General features: G+C 35.9%; 1 pseudogene; it reads right to left on the minus strand.

Annotated features, from left to right (window-relative positions):
• Positions 1-38: 38 nt before the first annotated feature.
• On the minus strand, positions 39-22378 carry LOC137246010 (vacuolar protein sorting-associated protein 33A-like; annotated as a pseudogene).
• Positions 22379-23008: the final 630 nt, after the last annotated feature.

Consider the following 23008-nt stretch of genomic DNA (forward strand, 5'->3'; position numbering starts at 1 on the left):
TTGTTCTTAATTTTATTATTATTAGTTTTATATTACTATTAAATCAAAAATGGTGCATAAAAATAGAACGAAAAATATATTATTCTATTATATTTTATTATTTTGCAATCAATAAAAGTATCCTTATTTATAATGTTTGTTGTTGCTATAACAAAATCAACATTATTATCCTCCTGTTGCGAAAGAAATCTTAGCGCTGAAAAATATTAAAAGTACTCGAGGAATGCTTAGAGCTGAATCTTCGATTGGGGTGGAGTAATTATGACGACCACCAATACCAATCAATTGAGCTTGAAAATCTTTAAAAGTTGGACCCGGTAGATTATTGATTTTACTCTTTAATGACTGCCAACCTAATTTTTTAATTGTTTGTTCAACAATACGTGCGGTCTGTGGTGCATAAAAACAATGAACATAGCTTATATCTTTCGGTTCCACTTCGATCACATCGTCAACAGTCAAATTAAGAGTCTACAAATTAATGTATAGAAGTTTAATAAAAAAAGCTATTCATCCGTTGTACAACGAAATACCTTTCGTAATACTGCATATGCACGTGATTCGGACTGAGTATACAAAAGCCCAGTCTTCTACAAATTGCTTATTTTAAGCAAAACATCAAGACCATATGCATGCACCAGCTCACGCTTGTAATAATTTAAAACCTACAAATAAAGATATGCAGTTAACATCGAGTATTTACAATGACTTTGTTATATAAAATGCACCTTCTCTTTAAATCCGAAAGCCGCAGCACATTGCATTGTTATTAAACGTAAAACATTTCGTAGAACACCTTTTTTAGCTATCATATCCTCAATATAGGCACTAACCTTTTATTCGCACATCATAAATTCTTGCTCAGCGGTAAGATCATCGGAAAATTCAAAGTCGTCCAATTTATTACGAATTAGTTCAGAAATGGTTGAATGAACTGCTACAGATTGCTTCTATACCAATAACGCCGGTAGCGTCTACAAATCGTTTCATATTCTGCACCGATGCATTCCGTGCATTAGCATTCATTTGAAAACTAAATTCACGAGCATTTCGAGATAGTATTTTCCCTACCTCACTAAAGTTTTTGTCTCGTAGTTCACCATACAAATTTTCTCTTGAATTCATAAAAAGCGTTTTCTTTCCAACTACAAGTTGTGATTGCCATGTGATTGCACTGAACCTTGTTCATCCGTATGCATGTTGTTTTTTTTTTTTTTGTTTTTGCGGAAAAAATAAAGTGTCATTTCTCTTCATACATCAATTTTGACAGAAGAAATTGAAAGAAAGATAGACATTTTATGGACCGTCGGCAACAACAAAATACACATCAAGGTTGCATTTTCACTTCTGCTTCTACCTGGTAATTGCATCATGGATACAACAAAAAAAATTAGCCGCATGCGTTGGAAATATCTTAATACGAAATATCAGCTTAGAAAAGAAAGTTTTAATAAGTTTTTCGAGCTCCCGAAAATTGCTTTGGTGGAAGAAACATGGATCGAAGTATACAAAGCAAAGGAATATAGCCTTCTTAAGTGTCCGCACGTGCCCAAAGGAGGTCCTTATAAACAGACACCGAAATTTCTAAAGAGTTTAACATACTTGAACGCAATTTTTATGAAATTTAATGGTGATAAATTGGCTACAAGTCCACATATTTTATTTATTGTATAATTCAAGCGTAGCGCTTGAGGAGGGAATTGTAAAATAATTTTTTAGGGAGAACATTGCCCTGTAGCTCTGCAGGTTAGCAGTAGTTATGAGAGTTATTTTGCCGGTTGTACCAGGGGTCACCTTGGGACAAGCCCCGCCTATACACATGCTGTACCCCATTAGCATTGACGTCCCACAAACGTAACAAATTAAACACTTTTTCTCAACATGCCTTGAGAAATATCCACTGTAGAGGAATGATAATAGCGCCATGCTAGAACAGCAGGATTTTTCGTGTATTTTTTTTCTGTCTAGGGATCAAGTTGCCATAAAGATATGAGTCGTTAACCAATGTATGAGTCATTATCCACTATTTTTCAATAAATTGCATGTTTTACTGTATTCTCAATCGATATATATGCACATAAGTCGTGCCAAAGCATATTATTATTGTCTCAGTTGATAATTGCGTTTTCATCCTGAACGCACAATTTCGGCTTAAACAGTAACGATATGGCAACGCTTCTAGCAAAACAACAAAGATTATGAAACTTCAAAAATCCCCAAATTTGAGAGGTACTACCTTCTTCTTTATACCATGATTATATGTATAATAAATATGTTTTGAGTAAAATGTCATTGGAAAGCAATAAAAGCAAGTAAGAAATCACAAGTAAAAAAAAAAAACTCCAAGTGTAGCAATACTGTCCATACAGCAATTAAGTTTATGTCGACAAATTCGCGACATTTACGAATACTACATGAGAATCTCGCGAGAAGTCGAGTTCTCGATTTCTCGGGATTCGAAAATCTCGATTGTGTTCGAGAATAAATCGTAAGCTCTAGTTACAATCGACGAAAGCCAAAAACCGTTCTTGAATTTAAAAATTTGTTGCTTTCGAATTGAAATGGAGGTAGCGCAAAATGAACGTAGTCTGTTCAACGTGACTAGCATCAGGCGTAGCATCAACGATAATTGCAAACTACTTCGCTTTCTTGCGTCGATCTAATATAGTTTCCCTCACGTTTTTTGCACAAATTTATAAACAGCGTTTTGAGCCAGCTGCCAAATGAAATATTTATTCTTAAATTTTAAGGAAAAGGACTTTTCAAAATGTTTTTCACACTTCACTATAATATTAAAACGAAATGCAGATATTCGTTGCTTTTGAAATTCGGCTTAAAAATTACACATGAAACAAATAAAGACCCTCCTGAATTAAAAAAATGTCTTATTACCTCTAAATCGCGGGCCCCCTCAGAAACCCCCTCTCGTTGGGCCTGAGTATAGGTGTCTAAGTTCGGGTGTAACCGAACATTATTTACTCAGCGTGAGCTTCAATTGTACATTTAATTTCAAATAAATTACTTTTCTACATAACACGTGGCACCGTCCGTTTAAAAAAAATTTCTCCCCATTTCCTCTTACAATAAAACTTGATAAGTGCAATATCTTTGATTCGAAACTATTTTTTGTTATGTTGTAGCTTATTATTCTAGTTTACGATCATTTTAAACTTGTTTTATATCTAAGTTGCCGTGGTCTTTAACCGATCCCGTCCATTTTTACTAGAAATATTTTCTGCTATAAGGAAAATATCTATACACAATTTCATTACGATATGTTAATTTTTCTTCGAGTTATGGTTCCCGAAACAAAAAAAATTGCTTAGTCATAAAGGGGGCGGTGCCACACCCATTTTCAAAAATGTTAGTGTTTTCCAATTTAATGTTATAATTAAATTTAGAAAGTAAAATTTTATTGATACAAAGCTCTTTTTCGCTAAGATGTAGCTTATTATTTTCGTCTACGACCTTTTTAGAAATCTTTTATGTAAAAGTGGGCGTGATCTTTAACCGATCTCGTCCATTTTTTCTAGAAATATTTCCTGCTATAGGGTAAATTTGTATACCCAATTTTATTACGGTGATTGTGCGTCTTTGTGTGTTGTTTCAGATGTTTGTATGCTACTGTGCTCTCTGTTGGTTTCTTGCAATTGTGGTAGGTAGTGGTTGTTACCGTTGTTTGCCTGGCACCTGAGCTGTTGATGTTTTGGTGGTATTATCGTAGGTATGGTTGAGTTGTTTGGTTTGTTGCCGGGTATTTTATATGTATGCGTGTACCTGATATGTGTGTGTGGTTAGCTGTCGTGTTCCGCGCTACTTCTGTGATTGTGTATGGTGGTTGTTAGCTGCTACTGGAAGCTGAGCGCCGATGGCGCTGGTGGGTGAAGTCGCAGTTTTGTTGCGATGTGTGGCGTTGCTCTAGAAAAGAAAATAAAATGCTATTAGCAATCACTCATAGGCAGGTTTTTAGGGGCTTTTTAATTTCATGACAAATTTGAAGAAAAAAACTAAATAATTTGGGTTTTTGGCTTTAACTTACCATTGTTGGTGTTGATGTATTGGTGGTGCCGGGCCTGGTGTTCCGTTTGGTTGCTCCACCTTGTTTTTTTTCGCACTGTGCTGTTTCTTTTTAGAAACGGTAACTTTGTTTAATTTGGGTAACTTTCAGTGCACTCGCGATTTTAACTGCATGGCACTACGGTTGACTATTTGTGAAAGACGAGACTGCAGTAACCAACTTTTTATAGACAATCTCTGTCCTGTTGCAAATATGGCTTTGCCTTAGAATTTGCGATTAAACCAACTTACTAAAACACTCAAAAATCCTTTTAGGCGTCGAGCATGTTGCGTTCAACCCTATACACGCACATCCACGTAGTACAAAGGCGGGTTGCAGACTGTTGGCACGGTCATATGCAAAGACAAGGGCGCTTGCGCACAGGTGCGTAGTTTTTCTGAAGGCTGTCGTTACATACTATGGCCGTTTGGTCTGCAAGCTGCCCGAGGCACTGACGATATATTCTTTGTCACCAGGTCTACACGAAGAATGTTCAGAATGGCATACAGTGCAGCCGTCGGGGTTGTTCTCAGGGCTCCCGTTATGCTAAGCATTGATAGCCTGCATTACTATAGTTATTTTGAAGTATGTTCTTTTTTATATGGCTGTCTATGAGCTTCCACGAAAAATTGCTGTCTAGTAGGATTCCGAGATATTTTGTGCAAGGTTTCTGATACAGGGTCACCCCTTCTACCTTAAGCCTGGTCCAATTTGGGACCTTGTACCTCTTAGTAAACAATACAATTGCCGTCTTCTCTACATTGTCTGTCAACCCGACATTTGATGCCCAGGTATGTATATCCCGAAGTATCAAAGAGCTAATCGTTGCAGATATAAATAAAAGAAGATTACCAGTGTTTAAGTAAATGGACGAGAAAAAACGAAAAATTTCTCTTTAAACAAATACATAATCTGTTTGAACTTTGATATTCAAATTTTAACATAACCAATTTAAAAAATTTTACGAGGAACACAAGTTGTCTGGTCTCTGGGTTATCGGGAAGTTCCAAAAACTCGAAACCATTAATATCCAAGTTCGGACGATTTTTAATTTTCACGATCTCTGGACCACCTAACGAAAATTGTTTTCCTTTGCAAAATGTTTTTCAACTTCACCACTCAGATATGTGAAAATCTCGTTAAATAAATTTATAAAAAAATAGGAAAAAACGTCTATAAGCGTTCGAACTGTCAAGTTTTTTACATCCTTACAACCTTGGCTGCTAATGTTTTTAGAAAAACCACTTAAGGAATCGTCCCACTGCAATCATACCTACAGGTATACTGCAAACATGCATCAGCTATAAAGTCAGTGTCTTGTTTAGCTAATACTTCTGACTTAGTCATAATATGAGGCGATTTCAATTTTTCGTGTAAAACCTGAAACATAACTGACAGTTCACTATTCATCTAGTCATTTTGAGTTTTTAAACGAAATTTTGAATTTTTTCCTTGTCATTCTTTACTGAAATGAATTCATGGTCTCAAGAATCTAGCTCGACGGGTTACTCAAATAGCGGTCGTAAGATTCCACATGTTGTAAATGGACTCTATACATTTCTCTGAATATCTCAATCAATGTCCCATCTAGAAAACTCGTTTGTCCTAAATATTAAAACCTTATAGAGGCCTTTGCGTTTAAAGTTCCTGAAACTCTAAGTTGTTGGAAAATTCCTTGAAACTCTTAAGCAAAATTTCCCAGCTCGGATGATTTTTTGAATTCCTACGATCCATGGACTACCTCTCGAAACTTTTTTACCTTATATTGAACTGCCATCGGGTTCTGGAATATGTTCTTATATGTTTCAAGAGTCTAGTTCCACGGGAAGTTACTCAAACAGCGATCCCAATATTTCACATGTTTTAAATAGACTTTCTAAATATCTTGATCCCTGCCCAATGCAAAAATATCAACAATGGGTTGACTGGGAAGATCACGGAGATTGTAGGTTTTATGAAGCGGCATAAGATCCGCATTGCAGAGATCCAACAGACCATCCTCACGGCAAGATATGCCTTACAGATCCGCTCTGGGTATAACGTTAACAGAAAAGATCACAAGAGTGGAAATGGAGGCGGTCTCACATTTATCACCCACCACTCAGCGCAATATAATCTATTTCATCCCGACATCGGCCGGAACGCCAAGGCATATGTGTTCGGTCAGTCGATGCAAATTTAGAAATCATCAACATCTACATCTCTCCTGTCACCTGTTGCCCCTGTGGATACTGACATCAGCGCACTACCTATTGGCGATAATCGCATTATTTTAGGCAATTTCAATGCCCACCACGATCTGTGGCATTCTAACCTACAGGCGGACAGCAGGAGTGAGATTTTGGCGGACCAAATAGAATAAATGACGTTCTGAACAATAAACGGAGATACCCTCACTCGTATTGTAAGGAGCTGTCACATTTCGCCAGATATATCTATCGTCAGCGCAGGACTAGTAAATTTCGTCAACTGGCAGCCGATGGTAATATTGGCATCCGACCACCCACCCATAATCCTTTCGCTCGAGCGATCTGACAACTTCATCACCACTGAAAAACGTACTATCATCAATTTTAAGAAAGGAAAGTGGGACGATTACAAAACTTAGACTGACAATAGTTTTGCTGCCCCCTATCCCGACTGATGCCCGTCAAGGGGATTGTACTTTCCGCAACGTCATTGAATCCGCTTCGGCTCGTTTCATTCCCGCCGGAAGTATCAGGAAATTTGACAATATTTTCCAGCGAAGGTCGCAACTGTAGCGAGAGAACGAGACCTTATATGTAAGACAGAACGACCCCGGCGATCCCCAAATAAGGGATATAAATCAACGCATCAGATTGCTAGTGAGTGAACACAAGCGGGCGAAATGGGAGGGGAACTTAAAGAACTGTAACCTCTCTGCAGTTGGAGGCAAGCTATGGTCCACCGTAAAGTCCCTATCGAACCAGACTAAGAACAATGACAAAATTTCCATCGCCTTTGGCCATAAAGTGCTGTCGGATGCAATAAAATGCGCAAGCCTTTTTTGCCGACGGCGAACCAACAGACGTGCACACAAGCATAAATTCAGCGCGTCCGAAATTACCATCACCGCCATGCCAAAATGCCATCGTTCATGCTAAAACATCTAAAGCAATAGGCCAGGACGGCATAGCCATGCCGATGCTTAAAAAACTAGGTAAAGAGGGATTTAATTATCTATTATTAATTATATGTCGTTCGATCAGGATCTACATTTCGGAGATCATGCAACCGCAATTATTCCTAAAATCCAGAGCCGTAATAAAATCCTTGCCGGCAGCACTTGGGGTAAAGACTAAGAAAGGGCCATTACCACTTACAAAGGAATTGGCCGCCCGATTGCATGTTCCGCGTCCCACATATGTTCGACAAGCCTAAAGGTTACTCACTGGAAGAAAATACAGGCCTGCCAAAATACTGCCCTCAGAACCTCTACGAGCTGTCTTCTTATGTCCCCATAACACCACTCACACAATAAGGCGAGAGTAGTCCCCATTAGGGAGAGAAATGAAATGCTGAACAAACAGTTTCTGTTGAACCCCTGGAAATCTGGGCATCCCAACAGACATCTAATTGATGAGGCGACACCTCCCCGGGGCTTAAGGGTCATATCCGTAAGAAATACGGCTCCTGAGAACACAGCGGTATGAAGCAAAAAACACAAACAGGTCCTTAGTGATATCCACAAACAGGCATCGGACCTCTATGTCAGGAATTGCCCGGCGAATCCAGTGCGCAGGAGAGCAACGCACTCTCCCTAGAGAAACGCGCGTCACTCTAGCTCAACTTCGATCTGGATACTGTAACAGCATAAACTCTTACCTATCCAGAATCAGCCCCGACATACAAAATGTATGTCCTGCTTGCAATGTGTCCCCATATGACACCAACCATCTGATCAATTGGAATGTGGAACAAACGCCTCTAACACCCCTCTCAGCATGGTCCGCCCCTGTTGAAACTGCAAGCCTCCTTGGACTCCCGTTAGATGCCATTGATGACAATATGTGATCGGTCGAACCTATTGGATGGGGCGAAGCACTGCTACAACAACAAAATATCCTTCGCATTTGGCGATGAAGTGCTGTCGGATTTGAAGAAATGCGCGAGCGCTTTCTGCCGACAATACGTTATGCATTCCACGGAAATCAAAGCTAGTCGGCGGGCCAACATACGCGCACACAAGCATCCCCTATTACCATCACCGCCAAGGAGGTTGAATGTGTCGATCGTACATAGCACTACCAATGCGCTGAACGCAATCAACACTTAGATAAATTGCGGATTGGATCAAAAAACCAACCAGATGACAGTACTCGTAGCGCTAGACTTATCAAAAGCTTTTGATACAGTACACCACTGCAGGTAACTCCGAGCTGTCTGGTCAGCAGACATCGGTGCAATTCACAGTGAGGCGAGAAACCTAGGCATCCCAACAGACATCTGATTGAAGAGGCCCCGCCTCCTAGGGGCTTAAGAAGTCATCTCCACAAGCCTTATGAAGAAATACGGCACCTGAAAACTCAGCAAATTGTAGAAGAAGAAAAAAACGTCAGTGATATCCACAACAATGCGTTTGACCTCTATGCCATTAATTTCTCGGCAAACTCCGTTCTTAAAGATAAATACCCTGAACTCGCAGAAGAGGAAAGCAATCTCCCTAGGGAGAAGCGCGTCACTCTAGCTCTACTTCGATTTGGATACTGTAAAAGGTTAAACTCTTACCTATCCAGAATCAATCCAGATATTCATAATGTATGTCCTGCTTGCATTGTGTCCCCAGGTGACACCAGCCATCTTTTCAAGTGTAATGTGGAACCAACACCTCTAACACCCCTCTCTCTCTAGTCCACCCCTATTGAAACTGCAAGTTTACTTGGACTCCCGTTAGGGGAAATTGATGACAATTTGTGAGTGGTCGCACCTATTGGATGGGGCGAAGCACTGCTACAAGATGGTGGGGAAGGAAGGAGAACGGCGGCTAACGGTCGTCGTAGCAGAGGAGGGATCGGCAGGGCAGTTGAATATTGGTAGGGTAGCGGACGGCCAACAGTAGCGGATGGTGGTCGTAGCAGCGGAGGGATCCACACGGCGGTATGGTATCAGTGTCGGGATCAGCACGGTGGCTGAACGGCGGTAGAGTAGTGGACCGCCAACGGTCACCGTAGCAGCGGTGGGATCAGCACGTCGGCACGGTAGCAAGGTCGGGATCAGCACGGCGGCTGAACGGCGGTAGAGTAGAGGACGGAAAACGGTCGTTTAGCAGCGGAGGGATCAGCACGGCGGTATGGTAGCAGTGGCGGCACCAGATGGGGGACAGCGACGGGCTTCGGGACGCGTACCAGGGCGTAGGTGGAAGGGGATGAATACCGGTGACGTGTTTTACCTTTGCAGCGGCTGGTTGTTCCTTCAGGGGTAGTCTTCGGCGGTAAAGGCGGGATCGGACTTGTCGGTAACCTGCGAGGACTGAAATTCCATTAAAAATTCACTTCTTTTATACGGCCTGCGCTATAAAGAATTTAAGAAATGAACCGCTCTTTGGCACTTCTGTATATTGCCATTTACTGTCGATCGTCTTGCCTTGTTGCTGTAACTGCATGCTATAAGCTGGTATATGTTGTTGTGCTGTATCAAGAATAGTTTCAGGCTAAAGTAAGAAAGGAGGTACAGTGGGGGTTGTAACCGGAAACTGTTTGTTTCCTGGAGATTGACTTTTTTAGTGATTTTTTTGCCTATTAAATGTCACCAACGGTGCTCTGGAAACCACAATACAGTTTCAACAGGCGTTATACGCTTATTTGTAAAATATATTTTGTAACTTAATTGTAAAAGTATAATAATATTTTTTTAAACATTTAATTGTCTTTTTTGTCTCATTATACTTTTCATATGGATTTGGTAAAATAGTGCTGAGTTAACTTTCTTAGTTATAAATACTGCTAGTAAATAATAAAGCATTTGCTTGTGCGCCCTACTTATAAATAAAAATAAATGTAAGGCGCGATAACCTCCGAAGAGATCTAAGGCCGAGCTTCTCTTCCAATTTGCGTCGTGCTCCTCTTGATTTTTCCCTACAAATTGGCCGGACGGGACCTACATGTTTTATGCCGACTCCGAACGGCATCTGCAAGGCAGATGAGTTTTCACTGAGAGCTTTTCATGGCAGAAATACAATCGGAGCGCTTGCCAGACACTGCCGAGGGGCGACCCCGCTTAGAAAAATTTTCTTCTAATTGAAAAATTGCGCCCTACTTAAGTATGTATTTATTTATAGTTTTTTGCAAATACTCCTTTATATGAGGTTATTAATTTTGAACTCACCTCTACATACATATGTAACAAGTAACAATTAGAAAAATAAGAGAAACAAGTGTGAAGGGAAATATGATAGCTTACTTTTGTTTAATATTTTATACCCAAGGGAATAATAATGACAAAATGAGCAACTTCCATGCGGGTCGCCGACGTTCTTGCGACAGGATTAAAAACAACAGCAACAGCCAAACCAAAGGAAAAAGCATACAGAGATAATATTAAGATAGAGATGTTGCAGGCGCAAACTTCGGTGGAAAGCAGCGGAGCGTAACAAAATTCTAGTAGGTCACTTCCACTACACCAAGAACTTTAACACAATTTTTAACATAATTTCAGCACACAAATACACTGATTGGTGTTTTAGAAAGTAGAAGTTCTGAACACATTAGCTGAATAAAAAGTGTACAAATAATTGTTAAATAACAACTACAGACAGTGGTAGTTTAACAAATTCTGCTCTGGTAAGTGGTGAATGTGACCTACTAGAATTTTGTGAAGCTTGTTTCACACGATTTTTCTTTCCTGCAACATCTCTATTCTTAATTTATCTCTGCAAGATAATCCGCACAAAAACACACACAAATAAATACCCTCGTGTATTCACACACAGAAACTGAATCTCATATACCCAGTCTCGTTTATTCACACACAACGATATATTAGAACAGAAATATGGCACATACGAGTATGTATGTCAATATATGTACCCCAAGTGATTATTCGCACCAACGTTTTTACCGGGGTAGTCAAGAACATAGTTATGACTGTACATATATATGTACACCCATGCCCAGAAAAAAATGTGTAAGAGATTGTTACGGTTATATAAGCTTTACGTTATATAACCGACCATGCTTATACTAATCTTAGAGAGGGATTAACGCCAGATGAAATCAGCAGAATCTTATATATTATTTCTAATTGCTGTTTTTATGTGCAGGCCCCTTTTTCGCTCTTATTTGGAATCCTAATCTATAAGTTTTGGTTGTAAAGATGGAGATTCATGCTATTAGCAAGCTTTGGGCATTATTGGTCATAGCCCTTTTGTTCAACTATATTTTATTAAAATAATTTGTTAAAAACAAGCGATTATGAGAACACAAAGAAATCTATTTGTACTATGACACTATTGTGAATATTTGAACATTCGCCAGATGGCAGACAGAGCAAGCGCATGTAAGTTTTTATTGATAGATGATTGATTGATAGAACAGCTCATTTCTGTTGATATTTGATATGAGATTTTTGTATTTTGTTGCGCAAGATGCGCACGTGTCCGGCTAGTACAACATATAAGGTGTAGTGGTATGTACATTAGAGTGGTCAAATTGTATGGATGGATTTTTTTCATCAGGAGTATAGCAAAAACGTAATCTACAGATGATTAGTGAAGACACCATAGCCTAAGTCCGATTTCGAGTCCCCCACATTTGCAAAATAGATATTCATATTGGGCTTACTTTAAAGGTATTTTACGTGCATTTCAGAATCTGTATTAATTTAATATCTATAGTGTTTCTGAATTTTAGTAGAGATGTCAGGCTCAAATTATGAGAAATTAGCCTACAATGAACTCTTAACTACTATATTATAATTTTTAACAAATTTTTTATAGAAATTTTTTTTCTTTACAGCTAAAATAAGTTAAGAACATTTCAAACTTTCATTCAGAATACATTTTCAAAAAAAAAAACTTTTTTGAAATTAATAAGCAAAAAACACAATTTTTAGAATGCAATTTATTTAAAAAAAAAATTTTTTTACTGTTTGTATGATTTAATCGGGGATTGCCCGTATTGCCTTTTTTAAATGTATGAAAACATTTATTTGAAGCAATTTTTAATTTTATAATTTATTTAATAATTTGGGAAAAATTTAAACAACGTGACATCAGGACGGACCAGGCGTCAGCTATCTCGATTATACCTTGTAAATCTCTTCAAAGCCTTTTCTCCCGGTAGTGGGAGTCGAACCCGCATTCCTACGATAGTTGAAATGGTTACAAACACATTCAGCTACGTCATGCCTTAGTTGTTGTACAGTTTTTCCCAATTGCCTTCTTTTGCATATTTTAATCTTTTACACATTGCATACTTCGTATGCAATTATGTGTTAAAGCTATGCTTGCTGGTACGGCGGTTTTCGAAGAAACTTTGGTATTGTTGCTGTTTTTGTTCTATTTATAGAAATACAACGAATTAACCAATTTTGTCTGTTTTTATGATTTAATCGGGGATTGCCTGTATTGCTTTTTTTTTAATGTATAAAAACATTTATTTTAGGCAATTTTTAATTTTATAATTTATTTAATAATTTGGGAAAAATTTAAACAACGTGACATCAGGACGGACAAGGTGACAGCTGTTCCGATTATAACTTGTACATCTCATCAAAGCCTTTTCTCCCGAGAATGGGAGTCGAACCCGCACTCCTACGATAATTGAAATGGTAACAAACGCATTCAGCTACGTCATCCTTAGTTGTTGTAAAGTTTTTCCCAATTGCCTTATTTTGCATATTTTAATCTTTTACACATTGCATACTTCGTATGCAATTATGTGTTAAAGCTATGCTTGTTGGTACGGCGGTTTTCAAAGAAACTTTGGTATTGTTGCTGTTTTTGTTCTATTTAGAGAACTACAACGAATTAACACCAATTTTGTCTGTTTGTATGATTTAATCGGGGATTGCCTGTATTGCTTGTTTTTAAATGTATGAAAACATTTATTTGAAGCAATTTTTAATTTTATAATTTATTTAATAATTTGGGAAAAATTTAAACAACGTGACATCAGGACGGACAAGGCGACAGCTGTTTCGATTATACATTGTAAATCTCTTCAAAGCCTTTTCTCCCGGGAGTGGGAGTCGAACCCGCACTCCTACGATAGTTGAAATGGTTACAAACACATTCAGCTACGTCATGCCTTTTGGTGATTTCTTTTCTACACGAACATGTCGCCACTTTCAGGAGCAAAAATTTTCAAGATTCTCACTTCGCCCTGTGAATTTGTAGCTCACTTAAAATGTTCAGTGCCACCCTGCATGACTTGAAAAGAACAAAAATTGTAACCCTGTCACGTAATCAGCTGTTCTCCTGTCATCTGTGGTTTTTCTTCGCGCCAAATAAACAAAAACTTTCGCAAATTATATTTATTCAAATAAAATTCATTTGTTTTAATAAAATTGATTTGATTTCTTTAAAACCATTTGTTAAAGTGTAGAAAATCCAAATTAGTTCCTAATTTTATAAGAAATTCAACTAGAAGTGATAAATTATTTGCATATGACGGTGACAGACACACAGATATAGATAAGACATTAGACAGACACACATACAACTACCACTTGAAAATTCTAAGCCTACTTATAAAACAGAAACACAACACATTAAAACGGCAACAAGAAAAAATGGAATATACAACAAAAAAGCTAAAGAAGAAGCTGAGCGAACATGATTTCGACGAATTTGTGAAAAGAGAAGAAAATGCCACCAACCAACTTACCAAAACATTGAAGAAGAAACAGGAATCAAAGCACGAGAAACTACGAAACAAACAAAATAACATACTCGTCGACAACAACAAGAGCAAAGAGTGGTTTGTAAACAAAATAAACGTTGAATTCCCCCAGATATAAAAGCTCTGATAACAAAAGGTCCAAAGTTTGCGCTGCCGATAGAAAATGAGAGATTTCCATTATTCCAATATATCGCGGATGGTGAGGATCTCATACATACTATTAAAACAAAGGAAGAACAAGAAGAAGCGCGAACTAAATTCTCACAGCTAATAAAACATCATACAACAACAAATAAACCAAGTGCAATAGATCGTGCAATATCGGATACAGTGAAGCGGACACGGAATTTTCTGAGCAAAAATAATAATATTCGTATTTTAACATCGGACAAGGGAAACCAAACAGTAGCAATGTATATGTGTGATTATGAAAATAAAATGAAAGATATATTAAAAATGACTTGACAATGTATAGAATACAAAGACAGGACCCCACATCGAGGCTACAAAGCAAAAACAATAGCTTAGTTGATAAGCTTTTCAAATTGGACCTGATTTCAAAGGCCGAAAGAAATAAGTTAACCACGACCACGGCACTATCCCCATGAATTTATGGACTTCAGAAAACACACAAGGAAGGAACACCACTTCGGCCGATTTGCTCTGGGATTGGATCACCATCACACGGCCTATGTAAATACATTGCCGATATATTAAAAAACGTCATGACGAACTCCATATATAATATTAAAAATTCGCTAGAGTTTAAAGAAAGGATAAATAACTCATATATTTATGACGAGGAAAAACTTATATCTTTTGACGTAATTTCCCTATTCCCCAGTATACCCACACAGCAAGCACTTGACATTATAATAAGAAAATGGACGTTAATAGAAAAACATACGAAAATGCCAAAGAAACTATTTATGGAAGTATTAAAATTCTGTATAGAAGAAAACAGATATTTTAAGTTTAAAGAGACAATATACACACAACTAAAAGGATTACCGATGGGATCGCCGACTTCACCAGTGATTGAAGATATCATAATGAAGGAATTATTGGAAAATATAACTGCAAAATTGACTAGAACACCAAGATGCATTACCAAATATGTGGACGATCTATTCGCTATTATAAATGAAAATGACGTAAAAAGTACACTTGACGCATTAAATTCATTTGACAAAAATATAAAATTCACAACAGAACTCGAAGACGACGGAAAATTACCTTATCTCGACACAATTATTATTCGATGAGTAAACCAATTAAAGCTCAAGTGGTATAAGAAATCAACATCTACCGGACGAATCATCAATTTTTATTCAAAACATCCAAAAAAGATGATAATGAATACAGCAATGGGCTGTATACGACGTATGTTACAAATATCAGACGACACCTACCACAAGGAAATACTAGAAGAAATTAAATTAATTATAAAAACAAAAATATTCAAATCGCTAACATATGTATCAATATTGTCAGAGCGTCTAGCAAAATCAGATTGCTATAATAGAGAAAAAGTGAACATAGCTCACAAACCAATAAACACATTGAAAAATATTTTTAACAAAACGAAATCCAAAATTCCTAAAACAGAAAAAAGTAATATTGTCTATAAAATCCCTTGTAATGAAAACAAAACGGAATCATGCAATAACATATATGTGGGAACAACGAAAGCAAAATTAAAATCTCGACTAGCACAACATAAATCCGATTTTAAATATTGTCATGAAACTATTAACCAAAAAACAGCATTAATGACACACTATGCAACGAAGAACCATTTGCTAGACTTTGATGAAACGACGATACTCCAACAAGAAATCAATTATAACAAAAGATTTACACTGGAAATGCTGCATATAATTAACACACCTACCAGCATAAGAATGAACTACAAGACGGACATCGATAATTGCACGAGCTCCTACAGACATTTGATAACAAACAGACGGACAGTACAAAACTCCGCGTTGAGCAGTGAAGACGCGTAAAATAATGTATGTAAATAATGTTTTTTTTTTTTATGAATGTTTGTTTTGATGTCAATTGTTATTATACCTTTCATGAAAATGAAATGGTATATTAATTTCGTCACGAAACCCAAAATTGTAAGTCCTTAAAGGAAAATAGATAGACCCACCATTAAGTATACCGAAATAATCAGAATGAAGAGCTGAGTTGATTTAGCCATGTCCGTCTGTCTGTCTGTCCGTCTGTCTGTTTGTATGCAAACTAGTCCCTCAATTTTTGAGATATCTTGATAAAATTTGGTGAGCAGGTGTATTTGGGTGTCCGATTAGACATTTGTCGGAACCGGCCGGATCGGACCACTATAGCATATATCCTCCATACAACCGATTTTTCAGAAAAAGAGGATTTTTGTAATATCTTACTCAACTTTACAGATTGAAGCTTCAAACTTCACCATATACTTTCGTATATTGCACATATTGTTGCCTGAAAAAGTTGATGAGATCGGTGATATATATAATATATATCCCCCACAAACGATTGTTCAGATAAGAAACTTTTCAACGAATGCTTACGTATATAGCATATATTGTTGTCTGAAAAAATCATACAGATCGGTGGTATATATAGTATATATATGGTGGTATATATAGTATATATATATATATATTTTCGCAATTTTAGCCCCATTTTAACAGCTAGAAGCTTCAAATTTCACCGAACGCTTACGTATATGGCATATATTGTTGTCTGAAAAAATCATAGAGATCGATTGTATATATAATATATATCTCATACAACCGATTGTTCAGATAAGAAACTTTTCGCAATTTCTACCCCATTTTAACAGCTATAAGCTTCAAATTTCACCGATTGCTTACGTATATAGTGTATATTGTTGTGTCAAAAAATCATAGAGATCGGTGATATATATAATATATATATGATGGTACATATAGTATATATATATTTTTTTTTGCGATTTCGGCCCCATTTTAACAGCTAGAAGCTTCAAATTTCACCAAATGCTTACGTGTATAGCATATATTGATGTCTAAAAAAATCATTGAGATCGGGTGTATACATAGTATATATCTCATACAACCGTTTCTTCAGATAAGAAACTTTGCGCAATTTCTGCCCCGTTTTAACAGGTAGAAGCTTCAAATTTCACCAAATGCTTACGTATATAGCATATATTGTTGTCTGAAAAAATCATAGAGATCGGTGGTATATATATTATATACTTCATACAAACTGTCATTTTTGCCCCTTTTTTACGGATAGAAGCTTCAAAATTCATCAAGTTTCATCAAATAGCTACGTTTACTTCATATATTTTTGAAATACGTGATTCGTAGTCGTAGTTTTTACATGCAGACCACAAAAAACATGAAGCTTTGCATCCTCGCACAAAGTACCTACCTATTTTTTATTTTATATTTATCTTAAAAATCGTTTAGATATGTTCAAATTTCACCAAATGTTTACGTATATAGCATATATTGTTGTCTGAAAAAATCATAGAGACCGGTGGTATATATAATCTCATACAATCGATTGTTCAGATAAGAAACAATTCAATTCAATTTCTTCCCCATTTTAACAGCTAGAAGCTTAAAATTTCACCAAATGCTTAGGTGTATAGTATATATTGTTGTCTGAAAAAATCATTGAGATCGGTGGTGTATATAGTTTATATCTCATACAACCGATTGTTCAGATAAGAAACTTTGCGCAATTTCTTCCCCATTTTAACAGCTAGAAGCTTCAAATTTCACCAAATGCTTACGTGTATAGTATATATTGTTGTCTGAAAAAATCATTGAGATAGGTGGTATATATAGTATATATCTCTTAAAACCGATTGTTCAGATAAGAAACTTTGCGCAATTTCTGCCCCGTTTTAACAGCTAGAAGCTTCAAATTTCACCAAATGCTTACGTATATAGCATATATTGTTGTCTGAAAAAATCATAGAGATCGGTGGTACATATATTATATACCCCATATAAACTGTATTTTTTTCCCCCTTTTTTACGGCTAGAAGCTTCAAAATTCAAAACATTTCATCAAATAGTTAGGTTTACGTCATATATTGTTGAAATACGTGATTCGTAGTCATAGTTTTTACACGCAGACCACGAAAAACCTGAAACTTTGCATCCTCACACAAAGTACCTTCCTATTTTTTATTTTATATTTATCTTAAAAATCGTTTAGGTATGTAGATCTGTTCACTAGATATTTCTTATCTTATACATCCGATTATTCATAGATTACGAACGGGATAAGATTATTGTTCAGCCCCATTCATGAAAGGTGTGAAGCTTCGGCATAGCCGAAGACAGTCCCGTCCCTACTTGTTTTTATTTTGTTTATGTTTCTTTATATTGTTATAGTTAATCCTGAAGACGGTTACAGTAGGTAACCGAAATATATTGAAGAAAAAACTCAACAATTTTTGAAAATTTTATTTACAAAATTGGACCGCAAGCCGGCAAGAAAATTATTTATTTAAAAAGGAAAGATCGCTAAAAACTTATAATAATATAAAACCATTACGATGGAAACAATCGATATCGATAAGCGCAGGTTTCAGTGCAATCGTGCCTGTAACAACCTATAGGATGGAATTAAAAGCTGGAAGTCCAGGGAGTAGTAAAACTGTAACAGGTGAGTTTTTACGGCTAAATATACTTTATTTGTATTAAAGTTTGTTCATAAGTGCTTTTTGTTACTGGTTTTACCAATACCAATGCTAAAACAACACCAAACCTCGTTAATTTAAGCAGAAAGCATGAACCAGGGTATTTCTGAATAGGAGGGCTACCGCCCGTGTCCTTTTTTTTTTTGTTATAATTGCAATAACAGCAGTTTCGCAAAGTTTTAGGACTTTCTATACTCGCCCCAGGCGTGGCCAGAAAGTCACTTCGAATATGCACTAAAGCTTTTTATATGTAAACGTAATACTTAAACATAAACTAATTTTTTGCAGTGTGGACGGAAGGGGAAACCAGGCTTCTGCTCGATAGGTACGCGACTTACTTGCTGGAAATAGGACCGATGAAGAAATTAAAAACAAAAAAGAGATGTGGGCTAAAATATGCGTAGAGCTTGAGGGAAAAACTGCCAAGCAATGTGAAGAAAGGTACAAAACAATCATGAAGCGTAAGAAGGCAGCAGTGGAAAACAATTCTAGCACAGGGGCAAAACGTCAAAAAGTGCTGTTCGAAGAGGAGATAAACAAGATATGCCAATTAGACGAATCGATTGAGCAAGCGATTAAACTGAGTAACCAAAAAGTCGTAAGAAAAGAGCAGAAGGAATTAAAGGAAAAAAAAGAGAAAGAGGAATACGTTACAAGAAACGTTGAAGGAAATAGCTGCTAGGAAAGAGGAGGCCAGAGAAAAGAGACATAGGGAGCGAATGGAGAGGGCTGATAAAATGGAAAGCCTTTTGGAAAAACTTATGGCAGAAAATATGTGGAATACTGAATTTATATCTTAAGATAAGACTGAATCGATTCAATTTTATTATTTTTATTATTTTAAATTCACTATTATTATTTTGAACCATAGATGTTAAGTAATGATTAGATAATGCTAATGATTGCTAATTAACCTTCATCAAGTTCTCTAATTCATTAAATAATTAGAATTAGTACAACTAATTCCCATTAGATAATTGAAATTTTTATTCCAATGGTATATCTAATCGCAATTAGTTGCCATTAGCATAAAAAATTGGATTACCTTTACAATTAGAAATCTAATTGACTTCTGCTAATGCAATTAGATATTCAATTAGCTCGAATTAGAATCAATTATTTTGATAAAGAAAAATTTTTTTCAAAGAATTATTGAAGTGATCGAATAATGATGTAAATAAATATAAATAATTGATTCTAATTCGAGCTAATTCAGTATCTAATTGCATTAGCAGAAGTCAATTAGATTTCTAATTGTAAAGGTAACCCAATTTTTTTTGCTAATGGCAACTAATTGCAATTAGATTTACCATTCGAATAAAAATTTCAATTATATAATGGGAATTAGTTGAACTATTTCTAATTGTTTAATGAATTAGAGAATATAAATCAATTGCATCAATTGCTAATTCTAATTGGAATTTAACATGTATGTTTTGAACACACATGTATATGTCCTTACAAATGCATACCTAAATACTACAACTTTGTATAAAATGCAGAGGAGGTATAGATCTAAATTTAGATCTTTTCAAATATATTCATTCCTTTATTACAGTTTATTTCTAGTCTTGATATATTGTATGTTTCGTTAAATTGTTAAAAAGTGCCTGCATGAAGCAAGCGGATGTTCTCTTAATTTTTAATAAATATAATTACATACATATGTATATATAAAAGAGTCTTTGTAATGACTATGGCAACTGCACACTATTTTGGTGACAACGTCGTTCTGCAGGATAACCTTAATTTGATTTGTGATTTTATTTTCCGTCTAAATAAAAGAAAATTTGGTTTGAGATTTGAATTTGATTTCAAATCAAATACAATTATCTTTAATTTAGAATGAATATATTGTCTGGCTATAGTTAACGAAATAGTTAAGCTACTGCATATGTGTATTAATGCGTTTGCCGTGTTGGTTTGTTCAGTGGAAATACTTTAGTAACTACGCCGATGCCTTTGTTTGCGCCTTCACAAAAAGCATCCAAAGCTTTATCATTGGTACCCATCTTTTCAAGCTCATCCCCACTCAGCATTTAGGTGATTCAATTTTGAATTTCCCTACATATCAATACAATTTGATTACTCTTTCTGACTAAATAATGAGTTATCATACAATTGAACAAAAAAAATTATCAAATATGAATACTTTTGATGATGAAAAACTAAAAAGCATTTTTCGATCACTTTTTGGAATCATTTTTGAAGTCCTTTAATGACTAAGTTTTAATATTTCATAAAAACCAACAAAAAGAATAATCAAATATGCTTACCTTTGATTATCAAAAACTGAATATAGTTTTTCAATCACATTTTGGAAACATATTTGAATCAAATGTGTTTACTTTAGGTGATCAAAAATTTATAATAATTTTTCATTCAGCTTTCTGAATCTTTTATGAATAATGAATTTTATACTTGTTGACATTTTACTTATTATTAAAAATTTAATTTTTTTCACATACACATATTTTTTCAATCATGAAGCTAAGAAGAAGATATATATAAATTTTATTATTTATGCAAAAGATATTCCTCAAGACAAAAATAATGTAATGCTTCTCGTGAACGAAGATTTCCCCAACCATTCCTTACCTTCAGCTTCCCAGAAAATACATAATGATTGGTCAATACATAGGTTGTGAGCTATTTGAACCGCAGGTTAGTGAAACTGTTTTGACATACCTGGATACGGCTTCAACATCCCTTATCGTATCCATATTTCAAGATGTTGACGATCATAGTTGATGCTGGATGTTGCAGTCGAGGTGTATATCGGTCAAGTTTGTTTGCGAGTTAGCTGTGGTTCGAATAGCTCACTTTCGCATGCTTTCTTCCCCTGATGAAATAAGATTATTATGTAGTATCCTATTTTGAATGAGATATGAAGAATAAATGCATTATAATGGCATTAAAATATGATTCAAAAATCTCAACCAAAACTAAGATGTTCACGAATATGATCAGAAAATGACTGTGAAAAGCGGTCAAATATTACTCTAAAACTATTAAAGCTCTATTTTACAATGATATCAAATATGAACAAAAAGCGTTTCGAAATAGGAATCATAAACGATTATTCAAGAATAATCACATTTATGCATATATGTAATACTTCTATATTGCTACAAAAGGCCTAGGTACATTCCCAAACATCAGAGTGCCGATATATTGCTGTTTAAATGTTTTTGTTTTTGTATTCAAAAAACGAATGTACCTAAATTTAAATTTTTTCTTGTCACACTTATGCTTCCACAATCACAAAAATTTTGTAGGCTGTCTTGTTTTGATTTCGAATTCAAAACTCATTGCGAGTATTTTGTATTAGCAATACATATATGCATTTATGGTACTTTTTTTTCCCGACGATACGTTAAGTTTCGAACAGAAAATGCTTTTAAATTTGAACGTTTTAATCATCTTAGGGTATGATATTTAAATATTTTTTGATCAAAATTCTCAAAAATGCTGGCTAGGTCAATTGCTCGGATAACTGCTGTTTGTCGAATGCTGGCGATATGTATGGCGGTCTGGAAACCTACATAAATTGCTGTAGCATGAAACAGTACTGATACTTCGGCCTAAAACGTTAATATGAATGAAATGATTATAATTTTGCAAACTATGAGGTGCATCGTAATTTGTATTTTTTACCTGAAACAGCAGTGGGCCATATGGTTCATCATCAGAACCGCCTAATAGCGTCATACCACTTCTAAGTGGTGGAAAAGTTTGATTGGGGCCTATTTTCATTTGCATATTGTCATCAACTACAGGACCAACTGCATTTACACGAAAAATTTCGTCTATGTGAAATTCATTTGACTCTTGTTCCAAACCTTGCTTTACATGTGAGTGAAAATATGTTCAAAGCGATGTTTGGATGGACTAATTAGTTTTAGTTTATATTCTATATTTCCCAATTGTGGTTTAGGTGATAAAATTCCTTGATCAAAATCAATAGTTTTATTATTGAGAGAATCTAGTTCTCCTTCACTACCGCTACAATTTCCGCACTCACTTTGTCTCTTATTTTTACCACCGTCTTTTTTGCTAGATGATTTTCGAGATTTCTTTTCTTTACGGCGGTTTACGCTGTTATTGTTTGCATTGCCAATATCATGAGTTTCCTCATCGGGATCGAATAGACTTAAGAGCCCTCGATCCATCGTCTGTAAAAATTTAAACATCAGAAGTATAGGACCACAAATACAAAGGCGCTCAGGTCGTGTTGATATCAGTTCCAAAGGCGGTAATTCTAATTCTGTTCCCACGATTTAACTGGTATTGCTGCTGGTACTGGACGCTTACTAATTTTTCGTGGTGCGATATTTCGCTGGCAGTAGCGGGCAAACACTGTATATTTGTTGGTGGTTGGTTGTACTTGTC

This window comes from Eurosta solidaginis, chromosome 3, assembly GCF_040869045.1.
Source record: "Eurosta solidaginis isolate ZX-2024a chromosome 3, ASM4086904v1, whole genome shotgun sequence".
Classification (NCBI taxonomy): Eukaryota; Metazoa; Arthropoda; class Insecta; order Diptera; family Tephritidae; genus Eurosta; species Eurosta solidaginis.